Below are 17173 nucleotides of genomic sequence, written 5' to 3'. Positions count from 1 at the left end.
AATAGGTCAGGGATGAATGTGCTTAGTTTACTTTCAGCTCTGTGAGGGTGATGGGGAATTCTGTGTCATATTGATAAAAACACCTTATTTTGATTTCTGAAAATCACAATAACAAGCAAAAATGTTACCACACTGAATTTATCGGCTTGCATTTTTTTTTTCTGTTTACCTCATTTCAAAATGTCAGTCTCTGAATCAAACCTGAGCGAATCTGAAATCTGATGAAACAAAGTCATCTGTTAATAAAGATGTTTCTGCTAGGTTTAAAAATCAGTGAACCCAGTTAAGTGAATAATATCATCGCTGGCTGAACTGGTCAGCCTCGGCTCTCAGTGACCCATGCTCACATGGGTCACAACATCTGCAAAAGCCTGTGACAGAGAAGCAGCGAAACTCTTTCATGCTCTCCTGTCAATATCTGTTGAAATTTGATTATTGCATGATTAGCATGACAAACTGCTTGCAGAGTAATTAGATTAGTGCCCATACATATCACTATGATAAAAGAGAGTCTTTCCTCACAGGTTCTGCAGCTGTACCCATGCAGAGATTATTGTGCTTTTTGAAGATAGTCAGTAGGGAGTGAAAATCCTAAATTTACCATTATATTCTCTATACTCAAATAGCTAAAGAGTATATAACATTTTTGGCTTGGCATAAAAACATGGCACACTGAGATATATAACAGTGAGCATTCATAAAGGAAAGATATAACATAGCACCATTGATGCAAAATGCCTGCTCTATCATTAAAGGCCTAAAATGGGGTTTCCCATTAATTTCCCTCAGTGTAATCCAAGCCTTCAAATCCAGATTAAATGTCCTTTTAATCACTCCGCTCAAAATGTGAATTAATTACAAATCTGTTACAAAAAGGGTATTTTGTCATAAAAATGTTAATTACTAGGGGGTACTGACCTCCCTTTTGGCGTTGTGTATCCCCAGCTGAGGACAGGGCGTTTGTCCACTGTCGCCACTTAATGACGGTAATATTAAACACTCGCAGAATGTTGTCGTGCTTTTGTCTTCATTCATATCAAAATGAAGTTCTTGGAGGCCCGCATTTATCAATCACGGCAGGGCTCCAGCTGTTCACAAGTCTTTGGCCTGGCTTCAACAGCCGGGCTTACAAATTGTCTCTGAATAGCATTGAGCAAGGCCCCTTCAACCCCCTTTTGTCACTGTCTCCTGACAAATGCTCCTCCGCTGCCTCTCCCAGACACATGCCTCCTTCCTACCTTCTGCTCTCTGCTATCAGATGGCCTGCTTTGCATTCTAGCATGTTTGGCAGCATGATCTGCTTTATCTCCACGCAGTCCCCAGTCTGCACTGAGCCCATGATTCAGTAGGGTTATATCACACTCACAGTTAAGGTCTGTGCAGCAAATGTTGAATTCATTTCCCTCAGTGACTTTGATTTTTGCTTCTATTATGCAAATCCCGAGTAAGTGCTCATTATTATCCATTTTACAACTGAAGCTATTTTTTTTTTTTTTTACAGTATATGTAATATGTGTGATGTCCAGTGCTATCAACGAAAATGAGAATCAGAAAAAGCATTACTTCCTTGAAATACCATGTTGTCATGCTGTATAACTTCCATCAATTTGATATTAATTTGTCTCCTGCTAATTAGGTAACAATATTTATATCAGGGTGGTTTTAAGTGGTTTCAGCGTCCACTTCATCCCTGACTGAATATGAAGGCCAGAAACTTTTGATGTGGGATATTTTATAAAGTTGTTTCCAGAAATTCTTATCAGGCTAATGTGCACTGCTAAAAACTTTGCTGGACATCTTGTACTTGTTTTCATAATCTTTATAATGTATGATAACTGTTTACCTTGATGTTTAATAACCACCGAAAAACCATTCAAAAAATGTGATTTAAGGAATATTTAAGGAATTTAGTATACTGAGCTCCAACAACCTTAACATCCTTAAACTTCACTTTAAATGAAACTTCAAACTTTTGTGAGAGAGAAATCCCAGACAGTGGATGCAATGTTCTCTCCATTAAGCCAAAATCAGCAGATTGCTAAGGATGGCTTGGCTGCTGTCTGCTGCCATCTTTTCACAGGGAACAACACCAACAAGCCCAAAAAAGGTATTACCTTGCTAGGTTGCAGTTTCCCAAGTATGTGGGCGAAAACAAGCAAGTTAGAAGAAATCAAACAAAAAATGAGGCAGATTCATTATGAAGTATGTGCGTATATGAGGAAAATCATGGACTTTGAGGAAGGTGGGGTAAATAGGGGAATGTAAGGGTACATATAAAAGGAAACCAATCTTACCTGCTTTTTTTTCATGAGAAGGATTTGGTTTTGTTTGATGTGCAACATTTTTTTTGAGATGTCGAAACTCTGGCTGGCTGGCTCTGTCCTCAGCTGACCGACAGCCAACACACTGAATCTACATGTTGAGTCGTCTGTCAGGCTCTCAAAAACTCCCGCTGATGGAGACCAAGTGAGACTGACAAGCTCAGAGTGCCTCCAACTGCTGCTTAACACCACTTTATCTGACTGGCAGGTGAGTGAATTTCAGATCTGAGAGCATTTCTGTGGCCAATGATGGGACAGAGCCACAGTTTTCTTGGTCAGTGAAATCCAGACACGAAACCAAAAATGATCAGTTTGCCAAAACACATATGAGCATTATAGAAAACCAATCATGATAGGGGGTTCCTCCAAAAATAATGCCAATTTTATCTTATCATATTGTGTGATTTGGTTAAAATAAAATGGGGACAACCAAACAAAAGCATCAAGTGATGAACTTTCTTGCTATTGGGACAAGATGATTAACACACGATTATGTCGTATTTTATGTTTTTATATGCACTGCACAACCACCTCCTGTCATTTTGATCTCTTTGCTCCCTCTGATCATTGCTTATAAGTCGAAAACTTTAAGCATTTGAGTTAATTTTCACAAGACAACCTGGTCCAAAAAGTGTTTGACCACCAAACTGTCTTGACTTTTTTTTTTTTTTTTTTTTTTTTTTTGGAGCTCCAAAATTCTGCTGCATCATGTAAAAGAGCAGACACACAACCAGGAGATAAAAAATGGAATTGTCATAGGAGAATGAATGAATTGTTCAGTTTGTCTTTTGCAGCCATTTCAGAGGGAATAATTAAGATAGATGGGCAGATGAATTAGCTGTCCTCCAAGGTCAAACGCTGATTGCCTTATTACTCTATTATTTCACTCTGCTGGAACTATTACCACTGACACTTTTTCATGATATTTTGTACATCCGCACACCAAGAGAGAGTGAGAGAGATACAAATTGATTGTTTGGCGGCCAAATCAGTCATAGTCATCTTCGGCGGATGGATTAATGGGTTTGATGGCTGCTGCAGGTTGAGGCAGAAAGACTGGCTGGAGACAAGAGAGATTGGTTTGAACCCCAGGGAGCTGAATCGATGTGAGTTGCATGTAAGGCTGCTTGGTTTTGTTTAGAGCGAGGGGGAAGGTGGTGAAAAATGCACGTGGTGGAGTTTGGCGAGTCCTCGGGATGCACTTTTGTTCCTTTGCTATTACAAGTGATTGACTACCATGTTCACGCTTCCCCAAGTTGAATCTCCATGAATGTGTGTCAGCCCTTCTCCCTGCCGCCCGTACTTAAGATGTCATCTTTAATATCCCGCTTTTTAAAGCATACTCACAGTTTCCCGCATTTCCACCACGAAAAACGAAATCATGTCATTCTTACGGGAGACAGCTTGCGCCTCAAAGGCCAGTAGTTCATCATCATGAGCTTGAGGACACCGGGGTGATGGTTACAGTTGTACAATAATGAGGCCGGAGTGCGTTCAGGATATCTTTTGCACTTTTTTCTTCTACAAAAGGGGTTTTAAGTGCATGCATCTCCTCAAAGAATCTGGCGAAATTAATCAACTCCACATTGTAATTCCAAATATTTGTCGCGAGAGCTTGATTGGGGTCAATGCCTCAATACTGTATCAAGGGAACACGAACTCCTATAATGATTTATTACCAGCCCAGCTGCACATATTATTATGAAATGAGTTTATTAGTTTTAAACCTAGCAGTAATGTGCTTTTGCTTTAGGGGAGCAGGCATGGGTGACGAGAGCCTGCATTAACCACTTGACGTGAAGGCTCTATTGTACTACACGTATCCCTAATTTGGTTCAATACCGTGACATCATGCACATTGCAAAACAATTCAGCCACTGTACACCAATTGTACGAGTCACAATAGTGAATGATTATGAATCTGACTCTGTTTCCTGTCAAGTGTTTTCCCATGTAATCCTTTGGTTGTGAAACATTTTTCTTTTTCTTTTTTTTCTTTTTTTTTTTTCCAGTATCAATTTTGCAGTGACTTAGTTTACAGGCACCCAAAGGCCCACAAGATTTTCATAAGCCTATTATAAGTGGGGAAAGTTTTTTTTCTTCTTTTTAATGCAGTCATATAGCAGAATGTGCTTCCCAGGCAGTATTAGAAAAGTGCAGCATGTGGTCCTTCACTTCCTGTTTTCTTAGTCACAGGAGAATAATAACTAAACAAGAATGTTGTTACTCTGTAATGGGAGTCAGACAAAATGGTTTCTCTCACCATTATCAACTCCATTTCCTCCTTCCATTCCTTCTGATGATCAATTAGATCTTAATGGATAGCCTGCTGTGCTGTGCAATGATGACCATACCCAACATTTTTTTTTTTTTTTTTTTTTTTTTGTCTTGAACTAAGTAAATGACAAAAGCATACACAGCAGCCAGCAGCACAGAACTGAACACATTATTCAAATCTTTCTCAGTGACTAAACCATTTCTCAATCACTGATTACAAAATTAAAAATGTGCTGTTAACTGTTTTTTTTTTTTTTTTGGGAAACATATATTTATGATACTGTTGTGTAAACTGAAAGTGAAGTTCTCGAGCGTTAATGAGCACTTCAACAACAAATCTGATATAACTTGCAGTGTTGCTGTCTTACACATAGAATGGATTAGCTTTATTTAGTCAGTGCTCATATACAGGATTCATATTGGCTTACTTTGTCTACTGCCATATAAATAATTGAGATAAAAATATGATTTTATTTTCATGGGTTTAGGTTCAGTGTGCTCACTGCAGAGTTTGCCTTTTCAAGCTGAAGTGGACATGTAAAGTAAACAGTGTGTTTCCATTTGTCTTCGTAACAGAGTGCAAGAAGTCAGCAGGATAACATGATGTTTCAGTCCCATTCCCATTTCAACACAAATGGCAAGTCCCCATTTCAAATGACAGCACCATTAGTAGGATAAATATTCTGAGTGGAAGCAGCTAAAACCACCAGTGTTCACCTGGTGGGCCAGCACGCGTTAACACACCCCAGCTCCCCCTCACAATGCTAAGTCCTCACACACTGCCTGTGACACAAAAGCCTGATCAACATCCAAGGCTGCCGCTTGTCAGCTGAGGGATATATAAAGATAAATGATATTATGTTAAATTCCACTTAATGACAAATTTTTAATTTTCTGAACATGGTCATTTTCTGGCTAGTGAATCAAGTGTAAGGAGCTAATTACGTGAGGATCTGAGCAAAAATAACTCCTCATTTTCAGGGATAATGGAAGAGAAATGTTGTAGATTAATGGCACTATTTATCTTTTTTAAATTTCTATCTTTCTCCTGTGATGGCTGCGCTCCCCAAGGAAAATATTCATAAAATGAAATTGAAGTCGTAACTTAATAGGTTATTAAAATTTTTGAGTGCATATCACTTCTCCTTTCGCAGCGCTGTAAATTTAAATTGAAGTTTGTGGCGTTCAGAGTCACCGGTGGAGTTTTTTTTTTTTTTTTTTTTTTATGATGGCACAATAGAGGAGGAACATGCATCTTTGTCAGGAGGTATTTGCTATTCTAATTTTATGGCAGGCCAGATTATCAAAAAGGAATGTCACAGTGTTGGTTGCTGACAACACCTCAGCCTTCAGCCATGTGTTTCCATTAGGGTCCCGGGCCGTCCAGGGGTTTGTTCCCCCTATTATTTTCCATTTCAGTCTTTTATCTTGATTTAAAGTGAGGCTTGCTGAATATTCCCCCCCTGCCATTCGATTCCCCTTTTAGTAAGTGAGAAATGCTATACAGTGTGAGGTTTCACAAGGGGGACCTGTGCTCTCCGGGGAGCTGCTGTAGATCGGTTCAAGGTGGAATAACTATCTTTAGCCTACGTGTTTGGAAATGCAGAGTGAAAAAAAAAAGGGACAGAGTACCTGGAAGGAACAGAAAGGCAAGCAACCTGCAGCAGGAGAGAGCCACTTTCCCTCAAGGTCATAGGCCAAACCTATTCCTCTCAGCCAAGTTTATGATACATTTTTTACTGAATGCTTTGTAGTTATTATGAGGCCGGGCCACATTCTTATAAATTTGTCTCAGTTATTGGTCATCAACAATGAAACCCGGTTTTATTTGGCTAAGTATTGTTTTTTGTGTTGTTGCTGCTTTGCTTTATGTGAAATTCTTTCATCACTGCGGATTAATGAGTGATATGTACAGAATTATGATCTTTTATATAGAATAGGATCGAAGTGAAAAATTCATAACCCCCAAAATAAGAAATTTAAGGGGTAATTACACATTATCGCATACAGCATTGACAAACCATATATTGGGTACTATTTGGCACCAGGAATTGAGGTAAAATGTGTAAAATTACATTAAACTAGAGCTACACCTTTGTTATAGTTCACAGAGAAACAAACACTGTGATATTTTGAATTTATCAGTATGTAAATTTCACATTTTATTGTTATGTTTTCATTTATTAAAGACTAATATGGCCCACAGCTGGATTGAATATATAACCCAATATATGACATTATTGAAGACCTCTGGGTATGTCAGATATACTGGAATACACTTAAACTTGTATTGAACTAACACTATTTAACACAGTGGATGTAGGTTATAGTATGCCCAAGTCTTCTAATGACATCCTCTGTTTCCGCATTTCTACTTACTTTCTGTCCTGGGAGGTGGGACTTGGGGTCTTTGTGGTGTGTCTATGGTCAATTACAAAACACAAATAAGAGTTACTGTGAAAAGGACAAGTACCTGGGCTTATTGTATCGTTTGACTGCTTCAAGACAAACTGGAGCGCAGGGATGCTCCAAAACACTCAGCCGCACAAAAAGCCAAGCTAGAGCGCCTGTCAGTCAATCATCTTCTCCAGGAGAGTAATATTACTTACAGTCTGAGAAACTGTGATACGGAGGTCTCCAGTTGGTTTGAAATTAATAACATTTTGTTCCCCCGTTTCAAAAATGGACACAGTGCAAATTTATCATTTCTTGGGCAAGGGGCTCTATAGAATCCCCTTAAGGATGCTTTTTTTTTCTTCCCTTTTTTCAGTTTCTATTTAGAAATTCTGTGTGCTCAAAACCTTAAAGTATAACATATTGGAACGCTCAGACAATCCTGACCTGTTTATGCGGTATAAAGTTGATAGGCTGTCAGGCCCCCAGCGAAAAGGCCCCAGAATGAAGCGAGCTATCCTTTAAATTGCCGGGGTGATATTTGCAGATAATAAAAGAAATAAATCAGACAATGGGGCTGAATATTTCATTTGTTATCCATATTCCTTATGGGCAAAAATGATACAGAAATGTAAAAACAGCAATTCCACTTTACCCCCTCTGGAATTGTAACACTTGAGATGCTGTTTTCATGTCTGAAGACAAAGTGCATGCTTTCCCCCAGCCTGCACCAGATAAATCTAATAGGCAGCCAGAATTACTGGTTGTAATGTTGTGTAGTCTTAACCCAGTCTGTTCTTTTTCTATTTTTATTTCTGTCAGTCTGTCAAAGTAATGGACACTCAACATAAATGACTGTGGAGTATTTTTTTTTTTTATTAATAAATTTATAAAATGTCGTATATGGCTACAAATGTTATAGAGTAAAAAGGCATTCAGGAAAGTCCAGCAAAGTGCAGTATACATATATTACCTTGTAATTTGTATCTAATTGAGCACCTCAACTCACTGAAATGATAAGTGGATGGTTTTTGCATTGAAGGGTACTCATGCGTATACATTGTATTTAAAGACAATTCCCAGTGTATACTGATCCATTTACTGACAGCACTCACTCACTTCTTTTTCCAGTTTCAGTAATGGGATGGGCTAATCCATACAGACGCTTTAGTTTTTAACAAGGCTTAGTATTCATAGATAATGTGTAAGTTATTATTTTGTCACCTCAGCATATAATTGGCATTAGCTTTCATTTGCTGTTTCTGTGCCACTATTGGTCACCCCATCACATTTTCACCTCATTATTATATTAAAACGCTGTTTTTCACCTGGTTAGTCCTGGACTTAGAAACACTGTGCATTGCTGATATATGGTGGGTCTCAGCGTCCCTCACTGCACAAGGCCCAGAGCATATCGCTCATCACCGGAGTCATTGTACATTATGTTTCTAAGATGACAGACTCAGACCTCCCACAACCCCTGGGTGAGATTTCCTCCCCTCTGCAGTGGCACTTTAATCTTTATTTCGTTATGTCCATCCTCCCCGGACCTCTAATATACTGTCTCATTTCTTCTTTGCCCATTTTCTGCTAATTCGCCACCATCTGCCCTGGCATCTGTTTGAGGGGAGAAGCGAAAGGGAAAAAATCTTCACATTGAGGAAAAAGTCTGCGTTTTCTTTCCATCCCCTCCCCTCCTCTTCTTCTTCCTCTTCTTCTTCTTCTTCCAACTTTCTCTTTTTGGTCATTGTGTCTTCGGCCGTCTTTGTCGGCGCCGTAGCCTCCGCCCCCTCTCTGTCTTCCCTTTTCGCATAAGCCTCCTCAAACCCTTTTTAAGTCTAATGCTACATGTAAACCTTGGGCCTGCTTCCTCTCTTGTTCATGGAGGCCCCCCAAAGAAGAAGAAAAGGGAGGAGGGAAGGTTTGGGGTAGGGGTGGTGTTGGTGGTGGTGGTGGGGGGTGAGATGGGTGAGGGTGGGGGTCATATCCTTTCCATGTCCAACCGCTTAGTCAATAACCACTGTCAACAGGATGGCACAAAAGATCAGAAAAGTGCAATTGTAATTTTCAGACAATGGCAGGGAGCTCTCATAAGGCCCGGCTGAGAAAGGGACACCACCTCCCCAGCCTCCCCCCCTGCCCTCCTCCCCCCTCCTCTGGCTTCCTCCCTCTCTTCTTTGAGCATTAGTGACAATAGGGAAGCCTGCTGCATTGGCGGGGAGAGCCACGGGATCACCTCAGTCGGCCTGCGGATTACAGACATTCTTTGGCAGGGCCAGTGTTGCTGCGGAGAACACGGGTCCTCGTGGCCCTCAGAGGCTGCAGCACTGCCTCGGGCCCCCTCCCTCCTTTTTTGTATTGTGTTCACATGTTTGACAGACACAGAGCCCATAATAATCTCTTTCCCGCAGGGACCTGCACCATTTGTTTGGCAGACCCTACAAACAGTTTCAATCCCTTTTCTCCCCGCCTTGTCTTCGCTGCTGTAGCCTATCGCAGTCATCTAATTAATGCAGCCTCCCTTTTCATCTCCACTTCCTGTTCATTGTCTGATCCTTTCCCCCCTCTCTAAGTCCAGGATTTAAAAGTCACTGCCTCCGCTGGTTATCATACCATATTTGAGTGGCTGGGGGTTAAAAAGGTGCTTTTCTCTGGATTATGACTTTCTTACATATTCATTGTTTTAGCATTACTTCTCTTAATAACCTCAGAAATTCAGTTAAAGAGGTCAGGATTCTTTTAAACAGCATAAAGGGATTAGCCAGCTTATGTGTGAATACTATTTGAGGCAGTTTCATGTGGTTTAATTTGGAGCTAATTGTGTACTTCCACATTGCTCATGAAATTAGCATTTTAATCAGGATGTCCCAAGAGGCATAGTTATACTGTGTGTATGCCTAAACCAGACCAGGTATTTGTTACATAATTATATATTTAGACAGCAAAATACTGAGAACATCCATGTTGAAGACAATTCACAAATATCAACCAGAGAATTGTGTTTTGAACCTAGAGAACCAAGACTAATCTGTGACGTCATCAAGAGACACATCCTGAGTTTGTTTGTCTGAGCTTTCACGTCCAAATGAACTTCTTTTTACAGTTGTCATGACTAATCCTGAGAGCGTCCCCACGCCACCGCGAGTACCGTCAAGTCAGTCTCTTACTCGTAGTCGACACACGAGAAGGTTTTGCTGGATGACACCATAAATTAGCGTCTTTGCTCTCTTGTTTGTAACTTTGGTAGATTTCTCATGTTCACAGCTTTTTCCTCAACTCTAAAAAGTCCCCGGCATAGCATGTGGATTGGGGTTTATAGGATGGATGTTGCCTTTTATGTTGATATAGACAGACAGCATCTCCATATGGGCTGATCCGCTGCGAGTGTACACATCTATAGCAACCTATTTATGACCTCTCCCTCTGTGAAAGAGGGATTTGCGGAGCTATAATTGGTTCTCCTCACATGTATGCTCCTCAGTGTGCGCCCTCCTCTCTCCACAGGGAGCACTTTGATGATAACTTGCTGCATTACACGCTAACTTTTCGACAATGGCTACACGCTCTGTCTTTATTGCCCCGACTCCTAATGGCTATCTTGAAGTGCTGCCTCTGGCAATGCTGTCGCAAATAAATAGAAGCTGACACAGTAATTTACTCAAATCTTCTCTACAGTTTTGCCCCATTCTCCCTCCAGAGATTACCCCTGTAACAACAATTATTTCAAATGTCATTGATTCCTGCCTGCAGGGTACAGACAAATGAACATAAAATCTTTTCATATGGTCAAAATTAAAATGTTTAGGGTGTTGAGAATCGGGAAGGGTCTAATGCTGTGGACAACAAATCCAACCCTTGCTTGGTTGTATTTTTGATTCCAGATCAGACATAAAATGTGCTGTTTTTTTCACCAAATGACTATTAACCTTTATCTAATAGGGGCAATGGCTCTCATTTAGAGGGAAGACCCAGCGGAGGACATATAATTCCCTTTCAGTGGAGCCTTGTCAGCTCAGTGCACTAAACAAGATGAACACATAGCCATAGTGCTGCTGTCTAGTTGAGCAATCCCAGCCATGCAGAGGGGATGGAATCGTATTGCTACCTGAGATCTTGTCAATATATTTAACTCATCTTGTAAGCATGGCTGAGATCAAAATCCATCACAGGATTTTATTGTGTGATAAGAATAAGATCACCAATTCATTTTTACTGTTGTGTGATTATTGTTTCCATTCTTATCTTTGAGTGCGTGTGTGTATGTGTGTGTGTGTGTGTGTGTGTGTGTGTGTGTGTGTGTGTGTATGTGTGTGTGTGTCTGCACGCGTGCGTTTGTGTGCATGTGTGTGTGAACATGTTTGAGTAGCTAGGGGGTCAGGAAAACGTTTGTGGCTCATTTCCTTGTTTCATGTTGTTGTGCAAGGCACAGCTCAGTGGAGGGGATCTTAACATGTCACAGTGTCATGCCAGTGTCTCTCTCTGGTTCTACATGACCTCTCTCACCCCCTGCTCTCCTCTCCATGGACTCTGCTTGGCCAGACACACCAGATAATGTAATAAAGATATTTCTGCTCCAATAGGAAATAAAGTAGGTGTCCTTGTGTGACCAACTGGTACTGAACCATGGGCTCCTATGGATCTGTGTCAACCTGCTGAGCGTAAGCCCGAGGTGGAGGTTTAGGGTACAGTAGGACAAAATGCTAGTTCATAGTGAGATAATGGAAGTGCCTCATGCTCTTCAAAACCAAGACCATTCTCATCCTCAGGTAGGTGACAGGTGATATGACTAACATATCAGAGGAAATAACAACTTAAAATGCAATAAGTCAAGATTTATTCCATAAAATGCCAAGGTGACACAAAATATGACTTTTAAAAAAAAAAAAAAAAAACATAAATAAACATAAATAAACATATGCGCCACATTATGATTGTCTTTAGATTAAACAGCCTAACCTGCTCCCTGTGATTACTGCGTTGTAGTTATTTCCATTCAAAGGCTGCAATCTTGGATTTAACTCTGCTGAGCCCAGGGCTTAGCCCAAAACTGTCCCGATTTGTTGATTAGTTACCCCCTCTCACATAAACACTCACTCACACAGACAGACACACAAATGAGAATTGCACCCCTGGGACGCAATGATTCTATCATACTTTAGCTAAACATAGACTGGGAATTAGTTGACTGGGTAATCTTGACAGAGTACCTCAGCAAAAAAAAACAAAAAAGGAAAAAAAAAAAAGAAACAGTAAGACAATTTATTTTCACACATTTAAATTTACATGTAGAAAGAGCCTTGAACAATTTAAGTGTAGCTTTTAACCAACAAAGACACTGAACAGATGAGGCTCTGGAAAGTGAGATTCAAGAGACGGTATCCCCAACATTAGTGTTATTCATTCAACTGATGCTAACCCTTCTTCTCCTAGAAATGTAAGCATTTTTATAGTAAAGAGAATTGTAATATTTTGCATATTTGTGGTATAAAATCACACTAGCATCACTAAAGCTTAATATGTAGAAGTTAGTGTGACTATGCACTGTATGTCTTCTATTACCTCAAGTAATTTATTGTACAACTGTCATTGTGGTAAACATAATGTATACTTATCCCATTAAAATGGAGCTGAGGAATAAGTGCCTAATTGTCTGGTGGCCGTGCCATACGCATTTTCAGATATGCATTTTCAGCCGAACATTTTGGAAAAGGGTTTGGGCGGCTTGTCACCATTTTAACTGCAAAGCAGATAAGCACTAAACACCTCTAAAAGTAAATGACTTCTGAATAATTACTATCTATAACCTCTGCTCCCAAGGGAGCAATTTAGTGAGCCCAGATGGCCACCAAAATAGGATTTAGGTGCCAAACTGACAACATTACTCACAAAGGCATTATCAATTACCTAAATATCAATTGCAGTGTAATCAAGTTGAATGGGAAGAGGGTGTCTTGAGGAGGTAAGGTATCATGGAGAGGCATTGATTCACACACTGGGGACACTGACATTTTTATGATCATAATTATGTAGATATTTCCTTTGCAATCTGACATTTCTCATTATCGTTCACACCTTTGTCATATTTGTAAAAAAAAAGTAGCTTTATTATTTATTGTAAAAGAAACACAAACAAATGAGGATCAGTTATGGGTAAAGCAGAATTTTCCTTGTTCAAAAGGTGAAGATAACGCAGCATCATATGACTGAAACATTACAATTAATGGTGATCTTGGCTCGTTTATGATGCATAATGTGTATGTATTGTGACATTCCCTTAATGGATATGATATAAATTACAAGTGATGTAAATTACAAGCAGTTTTCGGAGCTGCAGACATCTGCAGGTTTTCTATGAATCGCTGTTGAGAGTGGGAGCTCCACCTCTTCTCCATCTGAAGAGCTAACAGACCTAAAACACTCAAAGGTTGACTGACCAAATTGGCCTTTTAGAGTATTCTAATATCATGGCAACGCTCATAATGAACAAAATGAAAGATGTAGCACTAAATTGTGTTCATTTCCGTGGATGTATTGTAATATGTTTGGCTGTAATTAGAGGCTCAGTTTGAGGTGATTGATGTCTGACATGGGTGCAGTAGTGATTACCTGGAGCATTTGGTCCTAATCTGTTTGGTAGGCCTTTTGCCACAGCTGTCCTCTGTAATCTGCTGCCTTAGACTGTCACTTGTTCAGGAAAATGTTCCAATTTTTATTGTTACTATGCAGCTGGATACATATTTTGTCTTAGGAGACTCCCAGCAACAAGCTGATGACAGTAGGAGTTAGTCAGTATCAAACATTGGAGGTAAAAAATCGGAACTATAGTTGTTTGATTTAAAAAAAAAAAAAAAAAAAAAAGGATGACTGAGGCAAACAGATAGATAGATCCATTACATACCCCCTTCTTTTATTCCAGCATCTTGATCATTTTCAGCTGGCAGCTTTTCCCTGAAACCTTTCACCTTACACGTTATTAATTTTCCATCAAATCTGGAAAGTTTGGATGTATGTAATTAAGAAGTCAGGCGATGTAAATGAAACGTTTCAGCAAGTTTCCATGACAGTGATATATACTACATAGATCATCTTCACTTATTTTGACTTGCTAATTAATCAACATTATTTATTCAGGAAAAAAAGCAAACTTTGTAATTAGCAAATGGCTTTATCTATTGCAGCAGACTCAGCAAGAATTAGGAACTTCCAATTTGATCTGGAAGTCTAAATGACTCATTAGCATTAGGATTCAGTAAATGTTATGTGAACTCAGGCAGGAACAGCGTTGCCGGGGCTTGATGTGTGGATGATTATATTAGTGAGTGAATTAACACACAGATTAATTTCTGGGCAAATAATTTTATAGTCTGGTGTCTATGAGCACGGGCCTCTGTGGTCTGTTTTTCCCAGGAATGTAATGTTTACATTCACAAACTGTTTATATGTCCATAAAAGATCAGGGTCAGTTTAGTGTCGGTTGGGTGCATCGATCAACAGTTTGCTGTCGTTTATGGTGACACTGAATTAAATGCAAAGATAAACATAGATAAGAATAACACACTTTGACCGTCACTTGTTACCTTCTGTTTGAGCTGATGAAGTCAACCATCAATCATCATTTCATAACGAACAATATGTAACATTAAGGATCTTTTCAAGCAAAAACACTAGTTTGTGGACGGGGCTCGCGACAGAGAAACTTGGTCTAGTTTTCAGGCTGGACTGGCGCTTTGTAGCAGGCATTGAGTGAGCACATTAATCTAATGCATCAGCAGGTCCACATTTGTTTTAATGCAAACTGAAGAGAAGAAACGCATCGCATCTCGAGGGAGAAGAAGCTTAAAATTTCAGTCTAATGATAATAGATGATAATGTTAATGAGTTGTCCAAACATAACAAATGGAGTGAATTACTGCCTTAGAACCAACTCTGTTTCATTAAAATACAATAAAAAGGAAAGATTAGTTTTATATGGGAAATAACTTTTCTTCTCTGCGTTATTGATGAGAGCAAGGGGGGCATATCAAGGTTGGCTTGAGCGCCTGGTCAGTATTGATAAAATATTGCTATTGTATAGTGTAACCATTTTTCTCCGCTGCTCGTGTGACATGGAGTTAAATTGAATTATTGTCATTACTGTTAACCCCTCAAAAGGCAATATGATTCAACACTGGTCAGAGTAAAGCTGAATTTCGATGATAATACCCCCTTTGCGGGAGGCGTGTGAAGTGTGAAACTAGTTGAACATAAGGAGTGACTGAAATGCTCTTGTGCTGTAGATCATTTCTTGGCCAAAACCATACACTTCCATCTGTCTTGATGATCTTATTCCCCAAGTATTGTTCTTCCACCATAATCAATTTTGCGGAGGCCCTGTGTTCAAAGTAGTCAGGAACATTGGGATTATGTGCTGAGGCTACTCCCTCTCTGAGACGACCTTGTCTGTGTAACAGTACTGTTAGCCCTCGGCCTCGGGCAGTCAAACACACACTCAATCACCCCTGTAACCCTTGCAGTCAACAGCAGACTGTCGTAGCCCCTCGCTACAATCTCAATTTGTATTTTGTCTCCGACTGTGATGACTTGACAGAGAGAAATAAGAGGATTTGTCTTGATCTTCGCTTCTCCTTTGAGGAAGTGGGTCTTCACCTTGAAGTTTAGCGACCGCACAGCCGTCTGCACTCAGCCAAACAAGTGCCTCACGCCTCTGTTCGCATTTCTCTCTACTTTCTGGTCAAAATGTACATTTAGACTGGAGGAATTCGATTAGATTCAGTTCAAACCTCAAATGAGAAACACATGCACTGAGTGGCGTTTAGTTTGTTTTTAGAATATTTCACAATCAATCTCAGATGTTATACTTGTTAATGTGGTTAAGTAAATGCTACAGTAGAAGTGCAAATTGTATCATTATCATTATTATTATTATTCCTTACAATTAAGGCTAAAAATACATTTGCATGATCTGGTATTGATTCTTAAAGAGATTGGTCTTTTAATCTTCAGTGTCTTCAGTGGATGTGTGAGGATTTTTGCTAAATGTTATTTTCTGCAGAACTAGAGGCCTATTTGCACTCAGTTAGCACAACTATATGTTCTGAACAAATGAACAAACAATGACATATTTTGGATTTAAAAACTATGATAGTAAAGAAGAGTTGGAGAAAAAAAGCAATGCCATGTAATTGGACTTGTAATGAAACATCCCTAACTGAATCATTATCGATAGAAAACTGGTATTGAATCAAAGTAAACTGAATCAGGATCTTGTGAATTGGACTTGAATCGGGAAATCGGTGCCAGTGCCCAACCCCACTTGCAATTATATCCTACCCTTTCTCAAAGTGCATTAGCAGTAGACACAGTTGTTGATCCAGTTTGTCCTCAGGCATTCTGCAATCCGACACCTGGTCACCTTCAAAGACTTGCCAAGTCCTCACTAATAATGTATGCATAATCAAAATTTTGAATTCATGAAACAAAACATAGAAACAGATACTTCAGTGATCAAAGAAATCAGAAGTTAAGCAAACCTCAGCCAGTGCTTTGAGCTGAATTAGTGTTGACTTTTTAAGTTGACTGCACTTAGCCGGGTTTACAGTGCACTGAAATCGTGGCAGCAGCCCTAAATGGTAGAGCAGTCGTCTGCCAAGCCTGCATCAGTAAACACTGCAAGCCTCTAACGGTGATGCACTGTAATGGCTTGGTCTTGAGCCTGGCCAGAACATTGCATGAGGTGCTAAACAGCGACTGGCTATAAATATAAGTGGTGAGCACTGCCAGTTGCACTCTTACAGCTGAAATGAGGCCGATGATGGGGGCTTGAGAAAGAAAGGGGATATCAGTGGTCACTAAATCATTCTGTAATCAGCTCTCTATGCAGACTCATCCATGCATGTTCAACGCCCCATTCTGGGAGGCTCCGGCAACAGAACGCTCCAGCTGACCCCATCTGTACCCCATCTCGTTTTGCATTATCCCTAACCCATAAAAGTCCCATGCAGCACAAAAGAGTTAATGATTCCCTTTGTTTTGTTGCGGGGAACGGAACCAAAGCAAATGACAACAACAAATCCATCAAACTTAGCAGCAGTGAGCACATCAGCAGTTTTCGCCAGCCCACCAGAGGCCTAAAATGCACATATTGCATGCTGGCCCCCCGAGCAGCAGGCGGCCCTGGGACT

Source organism: Myripristis murdjan, chromosome 19 (assembly GCF_902150065.1).
Source record: "Myripristis murdjan chromosome 19, fMyrMur1.1, whole genome shotgun sequence".
Lineage (NCBI taxonomy): Eukaryota > Metazoa > Chordata > Actinopteri > Holocentriformes > Holocentridae > Myripristis > Myripristis murdjan.
Note: the sequence above shows the minus strand (reverse complement) of the source record.